General features: G+C 40.3%; 1 long non-coding RNA gene and 1 other non-coding gene across 2 annotated transcripts; one reads left to right on the top strand and one right to left on the bottom strand.

Annotated features, from left to right (window-relative positions):
- The first annotated feature begins 2,186 nt into the window (after positions 1–2,186).
- On the top strand, positions 2,187–2,293 carry LOC118661223. Its single transcript, XR_004969213.1, has one exon. It is a non-coding gene; the product is annotated as a U6 spliceosomal RNA (small nuclear RNA).
- A 6,999-nt stretch (positions 2,294–9,292) lies between these two features.
- On the bottom strand, positions 9,293–15,013 carry LOC118664756. The gene is made up of 3 exons (XR_004970396.1): positions 14,887–15,013; positions 11,790–11,893; positions 9,293–10,176 (listed from the first exon to the last, which is right to left on the bottom strand). It is a non-coding gene; the product is annotated as an uncharacterized LOC118664756 (long non-coding RNA).
- Between the last annotated feature and the right edge of the window lie 2,482 nt (positions 15,014–17,495).

Below are 17,495 nucleotides of genomic sequence, written 5' to 3'. Positions count from 1 at the left end.
AGAATCGAACCCGGGACCCCTCAGTCCGCAGGCCGACGCTCCATCCACTGAGCCAAACCGGTTTCGGCCATTATTATTCTTTAGTGTGGCAATTAAATATTTCAAATGCTTGTTTCTTTTATTTTCATAATAGCCCTTTCTTCGCCTTTTTCCTTTTCATAAAAATGTTATGACACACACAGCAACAATGACAAAGAAATCCAACCTATGCTTCCTCTGAGCTGTAAATTTCCAAAATTTCACGTTTATGTTCTTTTTAATGTATTTTACTGACTAGTTGTCTCTTTAGATATCATGTACCCCATAACTGCCAGTTTTAAATACCCATTTTAAACAAAAGTGACTTGACAAATTCATTTTACTCTCTAGGCCAGTTTTTCTTCAAGGGAGGTGCTGAATTATTTTAGGATCTTTCATTGTCTAAATAAATTTTATTTCAGTGACCAAAAGATAGGAAACTAGAATAAGGGATGCAAGGAAATAAGAAAACTTAAAAGTTACAATGAATACGTCAAAGAAAAAAAAGAAATAGCAATTTTAGCATCTTGAAAACAGAAGATCAACAATAATAACTACAGGGCAGGGAAGGCCGGGGAAAAGTCAACAGGGAAAAAAAAGAGACATATCTACTACTATTTGTAATACTTCAAACAATAAGATAAAATTTAAAAAAAATAATATCTACAATTTATTAAATGTTTCCTATATGCCAGGCATTGTGCTAAACTTCTTACATAAATAACCTCATTTTATTCTTCACAAAAATCCCTCTGAGGTAAAAAGCAATATTACCTATTCCAAGATCACCCAGCCAACAAGACACAGTGCTAAGAACAGTATCTACATAATTCTATGTGTGTCTAAAACTTATCTCCTGACCACCATAAATACTGCCTTCAATACAACATGTATTGGAGACCAAGTTCGGTAATGTAATGTAATCACTCTGAGTGACGTGGAAGGTAGCGAATAAGAGCTTACCACTTTACAAATCAAAATGTAAACAGGAAAGAAAATTGGGAAGGTAATGGACAAAACTCTCTAAACGAGTTCCCAAATCTAGCACTTGTCTGGCATCTTGGGCAACAATATCTGCTTCAGACAAAGTAAAAAAATTAGTCTGTGAGGAGGCGATAAAGCCATGAAAAAAAGCTATCGGTGTTGAAGTTGTGCAGCCATTGATCAGGAAAATGTATGAATCATTTGCATAAGTCATAAAAGTCACATTATGTATTGCTGCAATACCTGACTTTCTTGATAAATTCTATTAATAGGGTTGATCTTTGAACTTTAATATTGCTGAGTACTTTCTAGACCCATTTCTTAGAGATGATTTCAAAGTTTAAGAATTTGAAACGTGAGTGCATATAGAGGATCTGAAATTTGTGTGGTGTGAGCAACAAATGTAACACACTGGACATGCCAGGCCACTTCACTATTGGTAGAGCACGGCCATTGTTACCGTCTTCTTTTCTACCCAGGTGACATTTCTTCCCTGTTTTCTTGTGAGGACTCCATTTATTGTGGTTCAGATGGGGCTAATTCCATACTTCCTCTCCACCATACTAGTACACACACTTCCACGTATACCACCGCCACCACCATCACCTTAGGAGTAAACAGATGGTGGCAAAGTATCTAGCTAGGTCTTTGCCACCATTTGAAGAAAGTCTGTAAGAGAATAAAGCCGACAACAGGGAGAAGAAAATGCTGAGTGAGAGAGTGGCAACGTTCCAATGACATCATTTGAAACTGAATCTAGCTGTAGGTGAAGCGGAAACAATCTTGCATTTCCCAGTTACACAGCCAATAGAAGCCCTTTGTGTCTAAACTAGTTTACGTTGGGCTTCTCCCACTTGCAAACAAAAGAAAACCTTGAACGTACATACACTATCAATACACTATCACCGTATAAATACGGTGATACCAAGACATCACTAAAATCTCAGGTCCTTGCACATCAGGAGTCCGTAAGCTCTGGCAAATGTATCACGGCCTTTGCTTAGGTAGAATGAAGCACAACCCCATCCCATTGGCCCTAATTTTTAAAATTTTGCTTTCATTTCTATTATTTCGAAATGTATCATGCATACAAAAGGCTATAAAATGCATCTGCACAATTTAGAGAATACTAATATAAGGAACATCCAGATATCAGCCCCCACTTAAAAATAGAAAATCATAGTGTGCTGGCTTCGGTGGCACATATACTAAAATTGAAACAATACAAAGAAGATTAGCATGGTCCCTGGGCAAGGATGACATGCAAATTCGTGAAGTGTTCCATATTTTAAAAAAGAAAGAAAAAAATCATAGGTACGTTAGAAGTCCACTTTGTGCTCTTTCCACATCACCTGAGCGGTAACCACTACATATTCTTTGGGTAACCACTATACATAGGGTGGGGGAAAGGTAGGTTTACATACACATAAGGTGGGGCAAAGTTGCTCGCATTTTTAATGTATTGTTGGATTTTTTTTTTTTTTTTTTTAGTTTTCTCTTGTGTTGTTGGATTTGATTTACTAATGTTTCGTTTAGAATATCCATGTCTCATTTCATGAATAAAAGTAGCCAGTAATTTTCCTTTCCTGTACTTCCCTTTTCTGGTTTTGGTTCTCAAGGTCACATTCATCTGATTAAATATTACTCTATGGAATGGTACATCTAGAAACTATATCAGCTCTTGAGTCACCCAAATAATAGAATAGGAAATTAAGTTATACTACATAGCTCCAAGCATGCATTCCATCCACTTCCATTAACTGTGCAGGGTGCCATTTATCTATAGAAGAAGAATATGTAAATTTGTAGATAAAAATGTTATTTTTTTGTAAATGGACATTTCTGAATTCTGTCATAAATAAACCAGTTAAAGAGGCAGATATATTCAAAGTAAATGCTTTGACGTACAGTATCATTCTTCATTATATCAATTATGTTATATTAATTAATTGTATTAATCTTCTTTCACTCCTACAGAGAATATTTTTCTGGCTGCGTACTGTATAGAGCAGTGTAGTAAAAGGAAAACAGTAGTCCACCACTACCCAGCAGACTTAACTCTCATTCCAGCTCTGCTACTCTCTAAGTTGCCTCAATTATAAAATGGAGATAGTATTCATTACAGTTCTTTTATTAAGGATAAAATGAAATGACCTGTATGAAAATCAATTTACATAAATGTACTACTTGAACTATGATGTATCATTATTCTTTTTATAATCTGGTATTCTTGGTAACTCAAAATATAAAAATATATAATTTAACTTCTTTTTCAATTAAATATATTTTTGGATGAAAATCCAAAGTGGCTAAAATTAGTTATAGAGTTAGTGATAGAAAAATGGAAGTTTGCAGCCAAAAGATTGTTCTGTTCTCCTCAGACAGTAAGTGGAAATGGTATGTATTTATAGCACTCATAATTTAGACATGAAACTAAATAATCTTGTTTACCAAGCAATCAAAACAATATGAAAAACAAGGGGGGGGGGAGCAATAGAGACCTGCTTTTGAAGTGTATCCCACTTCTGATCTACACATGAACTTGGCTGTCATGTCAAAAGTTTTTCAGCCGAAACTGGTTTGGCTCAGTGGATAGAGCGTCGGCCTGCGGACTGAAAGGTCCCAGGTTCAATTCCGGTCAAGGGCATGTACCTGGGTTGTGGGCACATCCCCAGTAGGAGATGTGCAGGAGGCAGCTGATCGATGTTTCTCTCTCATCGATGTTTCTAACCCTCTATCTCTCTCCCTTCCTCTCTGTAAAAAATCAATAAAATATATTTTAAAAGATTTTTTCTTCAGCCTCGTTGGTGTGGCTCAGTGGTTCAGCACCAACCTATGAACCAGGAGATTGAGATTCTATTCCCCATCATGGCACATGCCTGTGTTGTGGGCTGGATCCCCTGCGGGGGGGGGGGGGGTGAGGGGGATGCAGGAGGCAGCTGATGTTTCTCTTTCATCATTGATGTTTCTCTCTCTCCCTCTCTCTTCCTCTCTCTGAAATCAATACAAACATATTTTAAAAGCAATTTTTAAAAATATGGTAAGGAATTTTTTATTCAAGAGGGACTACTCAGATGGAGGTTTGCTGTAGGGGCGAGAGAATGAGATCAACTCTGAATACAACAAGGATGAGTAGGGATTTATAGCCAAATTGGAGAGCAGAGGTCAGTGGATGGAAACATTACTTAGAGAAATTCTCGCTAACTCAACTCAACCAGCCAAGGATGGGTATAGGATTTTTTTTTCTCTCTCACTTATTGTTATATAATGTCTGGTCATCGGGATGTACACCTGTAACTAATATAATGATGTATGTCAACTATAATTGAAAAATTTTAAATGATTTAAAAAAAGATATCAAGGATGCAGATGATGAATTTGATCTATGGAAGATGACCAGATATGAAGACTCAGCAGGATTCTAGCTAAAAGTGGACTAAGCAGTAGAGGACAGACCCCAAACTTGGGACCTAGTAGAGAAGAGGGCTCAAGGAGCCTGACTCAGGTTTGGTCAAGGAGAAAGTCTGTCTGAGGCTGTGATATCTGTCTCTTGACTTGATGGTTCAAACATCAGCTTCTCCTGTAAAAGATTTTTATGAGTTTACTTGAGCCAAACTGACAACAATTGCCAGGAAGCAAAATCTCAAAAAGATTGAGAAAATGCTCCAGAGAACGGCAGTTTTGCAGTTTATTTTATACATTACAATCAAAGGAGGAGATGTAGGGGTGGGTTACGTAAAATTCATTGGTGGTAGATTAGGGAGGCTAGGAAGCAAAGGAAGAAGGTATCTCAGATTGAATAAAGCAAGCATGTCAAACTTGCAGCCCTCTGGCCACATGCAGCCCACAACGAATATTTTTGAGGCCCAGTCAATATAACAGTCTGTAAGAAACATTTTAATAACTTAATTTCATAACTTAATTTTTACAATATCCTGTTATACATAACTAGAGGCCTGGTGCACAAAATTCGTGCACTGGGGGCTGGGGGTGTCCCTCAGCCCAGCCTGCACCCTCTCCAATCTGGGACCCCTTAGGGGATGTCCGACTGCCTAAACTGGCAGTCGGACTGCTCTCTCACAATCCGGGACTGTTGGCTCCCAACCGCTCGCCTGCCTGCCTGTCTGATTTCTCCTAACTGCTTCTGCCTGCCAGCCTGATCACCCCCTAACCACTCCCCTGGCAGCCTGATTGACACCTAACTGCTCCCCTGCCGGCCTGGTCCCGCCCAACTGCCCTGCCCTGTGGGCCTGGTCACCCCCAACTGCCCTCCCCTACTGGCCTGGTCACCCCTAACTGCCCTCCCTGCTGGCCTGATCGCCCACAACTGCCCTCTCCTGTCGGCCATCTTGTGGCTGTGGGCGCAACCATCTTTGAGGGAGGGACAGTCAATTAGCATATTCCCTCCTTATTGGCTGTGGGCACTGCCATGGTTGGCGATGGTGTGATGGTCAATTAGCATATTCCCTCTTTATTAGATAGGATTATTAATAACAAACTACAATGTTCACTAATGACTGATTACTATAATCATGTTGCATTCATTTCCCTTACACGCAGGCATATCATTTCTCTCCACGAATACTAGCAGCAAATATTTTGGCAGCTGATTGCCACATCATTAGTCTTGTACTGACTTGTTTGGTGTGCGCAACAGGAAATATTTTGCTTTCAGAGAACAAGAAAAATAGGTTTATTTGCATTATGCTTATGGTAAGTTAATGTTCAAGAAAAAATATTAATTTTTATTAAAATGTCTATTATTTTATGTTAACGATTACTCATTTATTTCAGCTCTTTGTATTCAGCATGTCTCTATTGAAATAAACCTATATTTTTATGAAAATTGAAGCTTTTGTTTTTTTGCAGCCCACATAAACTTAAGCCTTGTTTATTTGGCCTGTGTTAGCCTTTGAGTTTGAATATGCTTGGAATAAAGAGTAAAATGGAGAGACACGTACTTGTTTTACATTAGTGGTAGAGGATAGTCAACAATGAACACTTACAGAATATAGAAATGGTATGCAGGCAACGAGATAACAATGAGCTCTGAGTCTAGTGCTCCATTAGGAGATTGTGCCCTGAGGTGTCTGGAAAAGGAGACTACTCTGGCATTCCAAAGGTATGTTATCTTCGATGCAAAAATACATAGACAGGATCAATTTAGGTAAAGATTAACCTTTATCAAGGAAGATAGTGGCCTACAATCTGACTACCCGCCAGGACTCACTTTCAGTTAGAAGTTTTAAGTTCAGACCATCCTGAATGGTTGCTTTAGGTCCCTAAGTTTATAAGGCTTCCATGCAGGCCTCCCCTGGGCTTGTCAGGTTTAGTATGTAGCCCCTTTTTTGATCCACACTAGCCGCACATTGAGAAAAATCCAAAGTTGCTTCATGGCAACACTCCTTATTACCCTTGTTGCTGTTTACCTTTAAGCAACAATTTTAGTATCTGGTAACCACTCCTATTCTTAGTGACTATCCAAGGGCATTAAATAGATAAGAACAGTTCTGAAAACAATAAATGGCTATGCTTCAAATAAATTTTTAAATACTGGAATCTGTCCTGTATATACTGGATGTGGGTGTGTCAGAGTTAATAACTATGTCTAGGTGTTGCAATGAAACTCAGGTTTGGGCTTACATTCAAAGAATACTAACCCTTCCACTCCTCAATAGGAATCTGAATGTAAAGTAATGCCTCCTTATTTGACAATATTGAACTTTACCTGAAGGTTAAGAAGTCCACGCACCCATTTGTGAAAATAGCTTACTGCAAGGAACATTCTTGGCTTGTGTACCTATGACAAAGCCAGACACAGACGCTCCGAATTTCCATTCTTTATCTCATAAATTACTGGCTGAATTGCTTTGTCTGCACTGATGAAGAGAAGCAAAATGATATTAATCAAACGTTAGTTAAGCCTCTTTCCTCCCCATGACCCTGAACTTTGGCCCACCCTGAGCCAGCACAGCCACTCCTTGAGGGCAGTTCCCTGAAAAGAAGCTGGCCTCAGGGTAAACCTTCTCTTATCTACCATCTTATCACACCACCCTTTCATCCCAAGTCCCCAACCTGGCTCTTTCTGGTTTCATTCCCTCTTCCCTATAGAAGAATACCCTTTCTGCCCTAGCAGGTTTGGCTCACTGGATAGAGCATCAGTTCTTAGACTGAAGGGTCCTGGATTCCATTCCAGTCAAGGGCATGTATCTCGGGGGCAGCCTTGATTCCAGGCCCTGGTCAGGGTGCAGGAATCAATGTGGCACATGGATGTTTCTTTCTGTTTCTCCCCCTCCCTTCGACTCTCTAAAAATCAATGGGAAAAATATCCTCAAGTGAGGATTAACAACAACAAAAAAGGTTAAGAAATACGTTTTTGTCCAACTCTTGATGCTCACATGTCTTATGTTCCCAGGGTTCTCCCTATTGCGACGGTTTCCTCCACTTTCACCTGGGTAATCCTTTCAGATTTGTTTTTTATTTGACATAGTCTATCTTTAAGTATGACATTTATTTCTTTTAAAATGTTTTTAGTGATTTCAGAGAGGAAGGGAGAGGGAGAGAGAGATAACATCAATGATGAGAGAGAATCATTGATTGGCTGCTTCCTGCACATTCCCCACCCGGAGTTTGAGCCCACAACCCGGGCATGTGCCCTGACTGGGAATCAAACTGTGACCTCCTGGTTCTATAGGTTGATGCTCAACCACTGAGCCACTTCATCTGGGTGAATATGACATTTCTCAAACTGATTTTACATTGTTTCATTTTAACTGAATATATTAATCTGCCACCTTCTTTCCATTGCCACTACTCTCATTCAGGCCCTGATTAAACTCATCCTTGCCCATTATTAACTAGTCTCCTCAGCCTCCAATTTCATTTAATTTTTCACGTTGCTAGCAAATGAATCTTCCAAAGATTATTATTCCAATCTCAGCATTCTTTTGCACTCTTATTGCTCTTTTTTTTTTTTTTTTTTTTTTTTTTTTTTTTTTTTTTTTTTTTGCTCAAAGAATAAAGTCCAAATTCCCTCACATAGATTTTGTCTTTTCATTAAGGTATAACCACATCTCTTCTTCCTCCCAGGAACTCTTTCAACTATTTCTAAGAACCTGTTTTCCTTTTTCTAGTCTCATCATGTTTATCTGTGAGAAATGCTCACCTGTCTGAATTCAAATAATGGACTTGGCAACGTGAAGTATGGCGAAAATGAGACCTTTAATGTGGTCTTGCAAGATCAGGTGTCTGGTTGAGCAGGTACACCCGGAGTGAGGATCACAGGCAATTTATCCCTAGTGTGCAAGGGTCCCTCCCCTGGTTCTTCACTGGGTGAGTACTATGGGTTAACAGTTTTCCCCCTAGGTCGCCTAGGTCTTACAGTATTGTCTCCTATTGGGTTATTTAAAAAAGTGGGCTGAGGCCTTTTCTTGTTGTCTCCACTTCCCTTTGTCTAGTTGTGGTGGGAGGATCTTCCTGGAAAATGTGCTGCTGGTCACATACACAGTTCTTTGTTCTTATGCCTTTCCCCTCCTCCTCATATCCTATCTGCCCTGAGAAAATTCAGTAACCAACTGGCAACATGCTGTTAGTATTCTCTACCAAAAGTTGACTATGTTGAAGATGGATCACAGAGACCTATTTCCTACATACCCATTTTCTTTTCTTCCTTTTTTTAAAAAAATATATTTTCATTGATTTCAGAGAGGAAGGGAGAGGGAGAGAGAAATAGAAACATCAATGATGAGAGAGAATCACTGATTGGCTGCCTCCTGAACACCCCGCACTGGGAATGTGCCCGCAATCAAGGTACATGCCCTTGACTGGAATCGAACCTGGGACCCTTCAGTCCGCAGGCCGATGCTCTATCCACTGAGCCAAACCAGTTAGGGCTCATTTTCTTTTCTTGTGCATCAAATGTTTTTCTTCCAAAATTCCTTACTCTGAATTTCTATCCAACACAAATGTTATTCCTTCCCTGTTTGGGAATTGATCTTTTCCATTATTCTTCCTGGACATTGTGTTTGTACCTCCATTAAAACATTTAACACAGTTCCCCTAACCGGTTTGGCTCAGTGGATAGAGCATCGGCCTGCAGACTGAAAGGTCCCAGGTTTGATTCCGGTCAAGGGCATGTACCTCAGTTGCAGGCACATCCCCAGCAGCTGATCGATGTTTCTGACTCTCTATCCCTCTCCCTTCCTCTCTGTAAAAAAAAAAAAAATCAATAAAAATCTATTTACAAAAAAAAACCCAACACATTTAATGTAGTTGTCTTTTATTACAGGGAACTTGAGTACATTTTTGTTTTTAACCTTTCATTGCAGATTATAAGCTTCTTAAGGGAAGACAGTGCCTTATTCCTCTGGATATCTTCTCTAGCCCTAAGCCTAATTAATGCCTTGCATTTGGAAAGCTATTGATATTTACTCTTTTAATTAAAATGAACTGAAACCTATTCTATTTCCTTTGTGGTTCCATGTTACATTTTGTATAATGTGTATTTATTATACCTTTTGTTGTTGTTGATCCTCACCTAAGGATATGTTTCCATTGTTGTTGTTTTTTAATATATTTTTATTGATTTTAGAGAAGGCAGAGGGAGAGAGATAGACACATCAATGATACGTTAGTTTTCCCAAGTCCAGGGTTTCACTACAATCTGCTTATAGGCACTGCTTCTCAGTTTGACAAGGTCTCTACAGAGCACAGCCAACCAGCTGCAGGCCTTTGCTCTTCAGATGCTCATAGGCTGTGATCTCACCCCAGCGCGCATGGCTTTGCCCTTCATCGAGGCCGCTCTAGACCAGGCTCACAGTCTTCCCACATTGTCCTACCTATCCTGTTCCATCCTGTGCTCCACAGCTTTACACCAGGGGCCACACATGCTCTCACGGCCCTGAATGGTCCCACCTCAGCAGTTCCTAATCTCACTGCTAATGTTCGCATATCTGAAAGAATCCCCAATGGTTTCCCCTACAGGAGACCTCCCATAAAACACTGTAATGGATGTTTTAAGATTTGTTATGTTGCCATTTATTCACTGAAATTTTACCCAAGAAAAAAAATTTTTCCCCACAGAGCTAACCAAAAGCAGCTAATATTATCTTTCCATCTCTCCTGCTGGAAACTTGGTCCTGGGATACTGCAAGCCCACGACGTGTCCTTCACATCCTGAAACGGTGCAAGCAGACAAAACAGAAAATGAGATAAGAGCACACATTATGTTCCCTGAAATATTACTCGCAACCCTTTTTAAAAAAAATAAAAACTTACTTATAATTTTTTTAAAAAAGAAACATCAATGATAAGAGAGAATCATTGATTGGCTGCCTACTGCACGCCCCCCAATGGGGATTGAGCCCGCAACCGGGGCATGTGCCCCTGACTGTAATCAAACCATGGGCCCCTTAGTCCACAGGGGACACTCTATCCACTGCACCAAACCAGCCAGGACTTTTTTTTTTTTTTGAGAGAGAGAGAGAGTGGAAGGGAGGGAAAGAAACAGGGAGGGAGAGAGAGAGAAATGTGGATGTGAGAGAGACACAGCGATTGGTTGCCTCCCACACCCCAACCAGGGCCGGGGACTGAGCCTACGTGCCCTTGACCCTTTACTCTACAGGACTATGTTCTATCCACTGAGTCAAACTGGCTAGGGCTGTTTTTTATATCTTAACTAGAGGCCTGGTGCATGGATTCGTGCACCAGTGGGGTCCATTGGCCTGGCCTGCGCCCTCTCGTAATCCAGGCCCCCCCAGGGGATGCCAGACTGCTGGTTTCAGCCTGATCCCCACAGGCCAGGCTGAGGGACCCCACCAGTGCACCAACCTGTGTACCGGGCCTCTAGTACACATATGAGATCTTTGGTTAATCTCTTCCCACCCTACCCCCTTCCCTTTGAGATTCATCAGTCTGTTCCATGTTTCCGTGCTTGTGCATTAAGCATCTGCCCCCTGGTGGTCAGTGCGCATCATAGCTACTGGTCTAACGGTTGCTTAGGCATATATATATATATATATATATATATATATATATATATATATATATATATATATATACTAGAGGCCCAGTGCATGAAATTCGTGCATGGGAAGGGTCCCTAGGCCTGGCTGGCAATCAGGGCCTATCTGTGGGGCTACCGGTGGTGCGATTGGGGGCCCCCTGCTGGCACCCGCCTTGGCTGGCCTGGGGCCTGTGGGCTGAGGGCAGCTCCTGAGTTGAGTGCCTGCCCCCTGGTGGTCAGTGTGCGTCATAGCAACTGGTCATTCAATTTGCATATTAGGCTTTTATTATATAGGATATATATGTATATGTATATATATGTGTATATGTGTGTATACACACACACACACACACATATGTTTAGAGAGAGAGAGAGAGAGAGAGAGAGAGAGAGAGATGATCTACTTAATATAGTACAAGAGTTCAAGACTCAGAGAAGGCAACTGAATGTTGTTACTATAAGGCAGAAAATGGAATTTCCTAAATAATGATGATAATAAGAAAATAGCAAAGCTTAAGCCAGTGGTTTTCAGAGTCCTTGGGAGGCAATGAAGCATAATGTGTTAAGAGTGTAGGCTCTGTTTTCAGATATCTGAAACCAAGCTCTACTACTTACTAGCTCTGTGAGCATGAGCATATTCTTTAATGTTTCTGTGCCTCAGTTTTTCATATGTAGGATGAAGATAGGAAGAACATATACTTTACAGGGTTGTGAAAATTAAATTAGTTACTATCTGTAAAGCACATCAAGTAGTGCATGTTGCATGAGATCCAATTAGTATTACCTTTATTATCAAAATTGGCTATCCAAAAAAGGAAGTTTCTCTTTCTTGTTGCTTCTTAGTGATAATTTAAGTCAAATATTTCCAAAGAATGCATTACCGAGTAGCTGTTAGGGACAGAAATAGAATATTGGGGATTAGCTATAGTTATAAGAAATATTAATCATGCTCTGTTAACCATGATAGTTTTGTTCTGATTAAAGAAAGCACATCCTAACCTAGCTGGGAGTTTTACGCCCATGGGACATGGGAGTCAACCTTGGACCTGGGAATCAACCTTGGAATGAGGCCCATTCCCATCCTATTATCATGGAAAGATTAACAAACAACCATGTTGCCCAAACAGTGGAGTCCTGCCTACATTGCCTATAACCTGTAATCGTTATACCCATTCTTATTCCTTTTGTCAACTTCCCCATGTAATCTTTGTCCTACCCAATATAAGCAGCTGGTTTATGGGGGGTGCAGAGCATATTTTCATATGACCTGCTGCTCTCCCATACTGCCTGCATTATTGGATAAAACGCTAATATCTGATTCAACCCTGTCTCTGCTTAACTGGCTCAAGTAGTGACAGGCAGTCCAGACCCATTGGTTGTCCAGTTTCATAGCTACTGGACACACTCATTTGATTATAACCTGTGGCATTTCTGAGAATCATCAGGTCTCCTCAAAGACTTGATAAGGACCAGATAAGGAAATGACCTAATATAACCACTGCATGCTGGGAATGAGCCAAAACCAAATAATCAAGTTCATATATATTTTTTTGTGTTTGCTCCAAATTTATTCTATTCTAATTTTTAAAACAATTGCATTCAATTATGTAAACATCTAAAAAGCAAAAAGCATTCATAAGAACTCCACGATTTCTTATTGCAAACAAGGCCAACTAAATCCATGTACTTGTTTCACCATTCCCTGGCACTGTTTATGACTGCATGCCCATACAGGTAAAACCAGTATTCCACAAAAGGCCTAGAGCAGCAGGGACTAACCATAGTATAGTGTCAAGGACATTCAGTTACTTCCCAGGGACCCACCCCTTAACGTAAAAATGAAAGTTACTAAACTTTTTTCCAGTCTTGTGCATGTCATGTTTCAATGTTTGGTGGGTAATATCGTAACCTTGAAAAATCTTGCCTGGCCACGGTGGCTCAGTGGTTGAGGGTCAACCTATGAACCAGGTCACGGTCCAATTCCTGGATAGGGCACGTGCCCAGGTTGCAGGCTCAATACCCTTTTTTAAAAAGGGGGATTTGTTGGCTTATGAAATCCAAAGAAGGATTGAACAGTCAAGTGTCAAGAATGGCAGGGCTGCAGAGGGGGCCCTTAGGAACAACTGGAAGGAATGGCTCAAACTTTGTTAGGAGTCTTCAAAACATTTGGTTTCTGTTGCTGTCTATAAGACAGTTTCACTTTCACTACTAATTAGTTTTCTCTAAAGGAAGAACTACATCCACAGTGTTTCTGAGTATATGTTAAAGCTTTAGCCATTGGAGAGAGATCGCCCCAATCTATCACTTGTCCAAAGCACAAAAATTCTCAGGGAACCTGCTCTCTTGGCCCAGCAGAAGGTAGGTGCCCAATTTATGGTCACCAGAGGAGTCAATTCCACAGAGTGCTAGCAAGATGATCCCAGGTGCTCATTTTCTTGGGTACTTTATGAAAGACAAGAACCTTGAATATGGCGCATGATATAGTTAGATAGAAAGAAAGCAAGCCAGTATTCCAGGTAGGGGGAGGAGGCTTTGAATTAGTGATGTAGGTGGTCTATGAATGAAAGACAAGCCTGATTGGAATGGAGACTACATCCTTGTTCCCACTGGCAATAACACTGGATTGCTAAGGTAAAAACTGGTTTTGACGGAACTGAAAGGTATAACAGAATTTGTTCAAGTTGAAGAAGCCATTATAGGTTTCTTGTATAGATTCAACTGTGACTCTGAAACCCCAGTTTATAACACAAATCCTCAACCACTTCCTAGAAAGCTCCTTCCTTGTCAACTAAACTTGGTTTAGGGTTGTGGCAGTGGTTATAAAGAAGAATGGTTGAGCCTTGGCTAGCTGTTCGGTGGTTAGAGCGTCGGCCTGTGCACCGAAGGGTTTTGGGTTTGATTCTCAGTCAAGGGCATGTACCTGGGTTGCAGGTTCAACCTCCAGCCCTGGTCAGGACTCGTGCAGGAGGCAACCAAACGATGTCTTTCCCTCTCTCTTCCACTCTCTAAAAATCAATGGGAAAATATCCTCGGGTGAGGATTAAAAAAAAAAAAAGAAGAAGATGAAGAATGGGTGAGAGAATTCAGAGAAGGGAAACTCAAAAGACAACACCCACTCATCAAATCTAAGAGCCTAAATGATAGCATTTAATAGTAATATCAGTGACTATTTGAACATAAGCATCTTGAAAGCAGGTGTGTTAATAACAATGCATCTCCAGGAATCTAGCACAATTGGTGCTTAATTTATCAGATTAATAAACTAAATGATTCTCATAAACTTAGTTAACAAAATGGCTTCTAAACCCCTTCTAGCTCTACAATTTTATGTCCATTTCTAAATCCTGATCTTTAGTCTTCAAAGTCCTCAAATAACCACACACAAAAAAAGATAGGGTTTTAAAAAGGTTAAGATGGCCCTAACTGGTTTGGCTCAGTGGATAGAGTGTTGGCCTGCGGACTGAGGGGTCCCGGGTTCGATTCCAGTTGGGGGCATGTACCTTAGTTGCAGACACATCCCCAGTGGGGGGTGTGCAGGAGGCAGCTGATCGATGTTTCTAACTCTCTATCTCTCTCCCTTCCTCTCTGTAAAAAAAAAGTCAATAAAATATATTTTTTTAAAAAAGGTTAAGGTGGTGAATTTCATTTTATGTATTTTTGTCAATAAAAACTGGCCCCTAAAAGGATAGGTTGTTTAAAAATATATATTTGAAAATATTCCAAAGATATTTTATAAATATTTTAAAATATTTTATAAATATTATAAGCTAAAGTTTATAAAAATACTGTATGTTCTTTAGAAAATTAAATCAACTATTCTGATTAATGGAGAATTTAGCTTATTGCAAACATAAAAATATTAGGGACAAATCAACACCTACCAAAATGTCTGGAATGATGAATAGGTAGATGTGGTTGGAGATTTCAAGTCCTGAACTTAAAAAAAACCCCAAAAACTTCTGTGTTGGGAATACACATGTATTTCCAATCATTTCTGTAAAATAAAATAAATAAGTCATGAATCAGGTTTTACTTTATTTATTTATTTAATCAGATTTTAAGAATAAGAAAAGTGGGAGTCAGTCGGAGAGAACCAAGATGGCCGCATAGGTTAACGCCGGAGTTTGCTGCCTTGAACAACTACTTCAAAAGTGAAACTAAAAGACAGAACGGACATCACCAAGAACCACAGGAACGCTGGCTGAGTGGAAGTCCCACAACTAGGAGGAAAGAGAAACGCATACGGACACTCAGAGGAGGCGCAGTGCTGAAGTCAAATTCTGAGGTGCGGAGTGCGCGAGCGGGCTGGCGGCGGAGGGCGCGGTTGGCGTTTTCAATCGGGAGGGAGTCGCAGACTCTGAGCTCCAGCTCCGGGCGAGTCTTTAGGGACCCAGACTCAAACGGGAGAAGCGGGACTGTCTGGCTTCGGTCAGAGCGAGTGCAGCTTTCTCTCTGAGCTTTGCAATGGGTGCTGGGACTCGGAGAGGCAGAGCCCCTGGGGACAGGACTGAGAGCCGCCATAACTGCTCTCTCCGGCCCACCCTGTTGATCCTGTTCGACCCACCCCGCCCAAGCCCTGCACAGAGGCATTTGCCGGATAGCCTCAGGCAAAGGCTAGATTAGCACCTCCCTAGAGGACAGAAGTTCTCTCACTGCTGACACAGCTGATTCTCATAGCCACTTGGCCTGGAGGTCAAACCCTCCCTGGAATTAGCTACAACAATCAGGGTTTAACTATAAGACTGCGAACAAAGACCACTAGGGGGTGCACCAAGGAAGCATAACAAAATGCGGAGACAAAGAAACAGGACAAAATTGTCAATGGAAGATATAGAGTTCAGAACCACACTTTTAAGGTCCCTCAAGAACTGTTTAGAAGCCGCCGATAAACTTAATGAGATCTACAAGAAAACTAATGAGACCCTCGATCTTATATTGGGGAACCGACTAGAAATTAAGCATACACGGACTGAAATAACGAATATTATACAGACTCCCGACAGCAGACCAGAGGAGCGCAAGAATCAAGTCAATGATTTGAAATGCGAGGAAGCAAAAAACACCCAACCGGAAAAGCAAAATGAAAAAAGAATCCAAAAATGCGAGGATAGTGTAAGGAGCCTCTGGGACAGCTTCAAGCGTACCAACATCAGAATTATAGGGGTGCCAGAAGATGAGAGAGAGCAAGATATTGAAAACCTATTTGAAGAAATAATGACAGAAAACTTCCCCCACCTGGTGAAAGAAATGGACTTACAGGTCCAAGAAGCGAGGAGAACCCCAAACAAAAGGAATCCAAAGAGGACCACACCAAGACACATCATAATTAAAATGCCAAGAGCAAAAGATAAAGAGAGAATCTTAAAAACAGCAAGAGAAAGAACCTCAGTTACCTACAAGGGAATACCCATACGACTGTCAGCTGATTTCTCAACAGAAACTTTGCAGGCCAGAAGGGAGTGGCAAGAAATATTCAAAGTGATGAATACCAAGAACCTACAACCAAGATTACTTTATCCAGCAAAGCTATCATTCAGAATTGAAGGTCAGATAAAGAGCTTCACAGATAAGGAAAAGCTAAAGGAGTTCATCACCACCAAACCAGGATTATATGAAATGCTGAAAGGTATCCTTTAAGAAGAGGAAGAGGAAGAGGAAGAAAAAGGTAAAGATACAAATTATGAACAACAAATATGCATCTATCAACAAGTGAATCTAAGAATCAAGTGAATAAATAATCTGATGAGCAGAATGAACTGGTGATTATAATAGAATCAGGGACATAGAAAGGGAATGGACTGACTATTCCTGGGGGGGAAAGGGGTGTGGGAGATGCGGGAAGAGACTGGACAAAAATCGTGCACCTATGGATGAGGACAGTGGGTGGGGAGTGAGGGCAGAGGGTGGGGCGGGAACTGGGAGGAGGGGAGTTATGGGGGGAAAAAAAAAGAGGAACAAATGTAATAATCTGAACAATAAAGATTTAATTAAATAAAAAAAAAATTTCAAAAAAAAAAAAAAAGAATAAGAAAAGTGGAACTGAAAAGAGAGATGTCAACAAATAAAGGGGGGAAATTTAGAAAGAAAAATAAGCTATATATGCCTTGATAAGATAATGTGTATGTACTACAGAGTTGGAATAAAATAAAACAGTATAATTTGTATGTTAAGGAAAGAATTGTTTGGTCATCTCAGCCTACATGGATTAAAAATAAAGTGGGTGAGAGCGCATTTATTTTGTTACCTGGAATACTCACCATTTTTCTGTATTTTTTTTTTTTTAAGACTGTTTAGGACAAGGTGATTGAAAGGTTGGGCACAGAAAACATAGAGGGTGGAAAACTCATTATCTATTAACTATAAATTTTTATGTTATATTTACCATATTTCATTTACATTTGTGCTATGATAGGCATCTTTTTTTCTCTACAAAAGAGCAGAGTTAAAATCAAAGTCCCTAGTAAGAGAATGAGGAATATGATAGGCATCT

The sequence above is a fragment of the Myotis myotis genome, unplaced genomic scaffold (genome assembly GCF_014108235.1).
Source record: "Myotis myotis isolate mMyoMyo1 unplaced genomic scaffold, mMyoMyo1.p scaffold_m19_p_1, whole genome shotgun sequence".
NCBI lineage: Eukaryota > Metazoa > Chordata > Mammalia > Chiroptera > Vespertilionidae > Myotis > Myotis myotis.
This window is presented reverse-complemented; position numbering and strand designations above follow the sequence as displayed.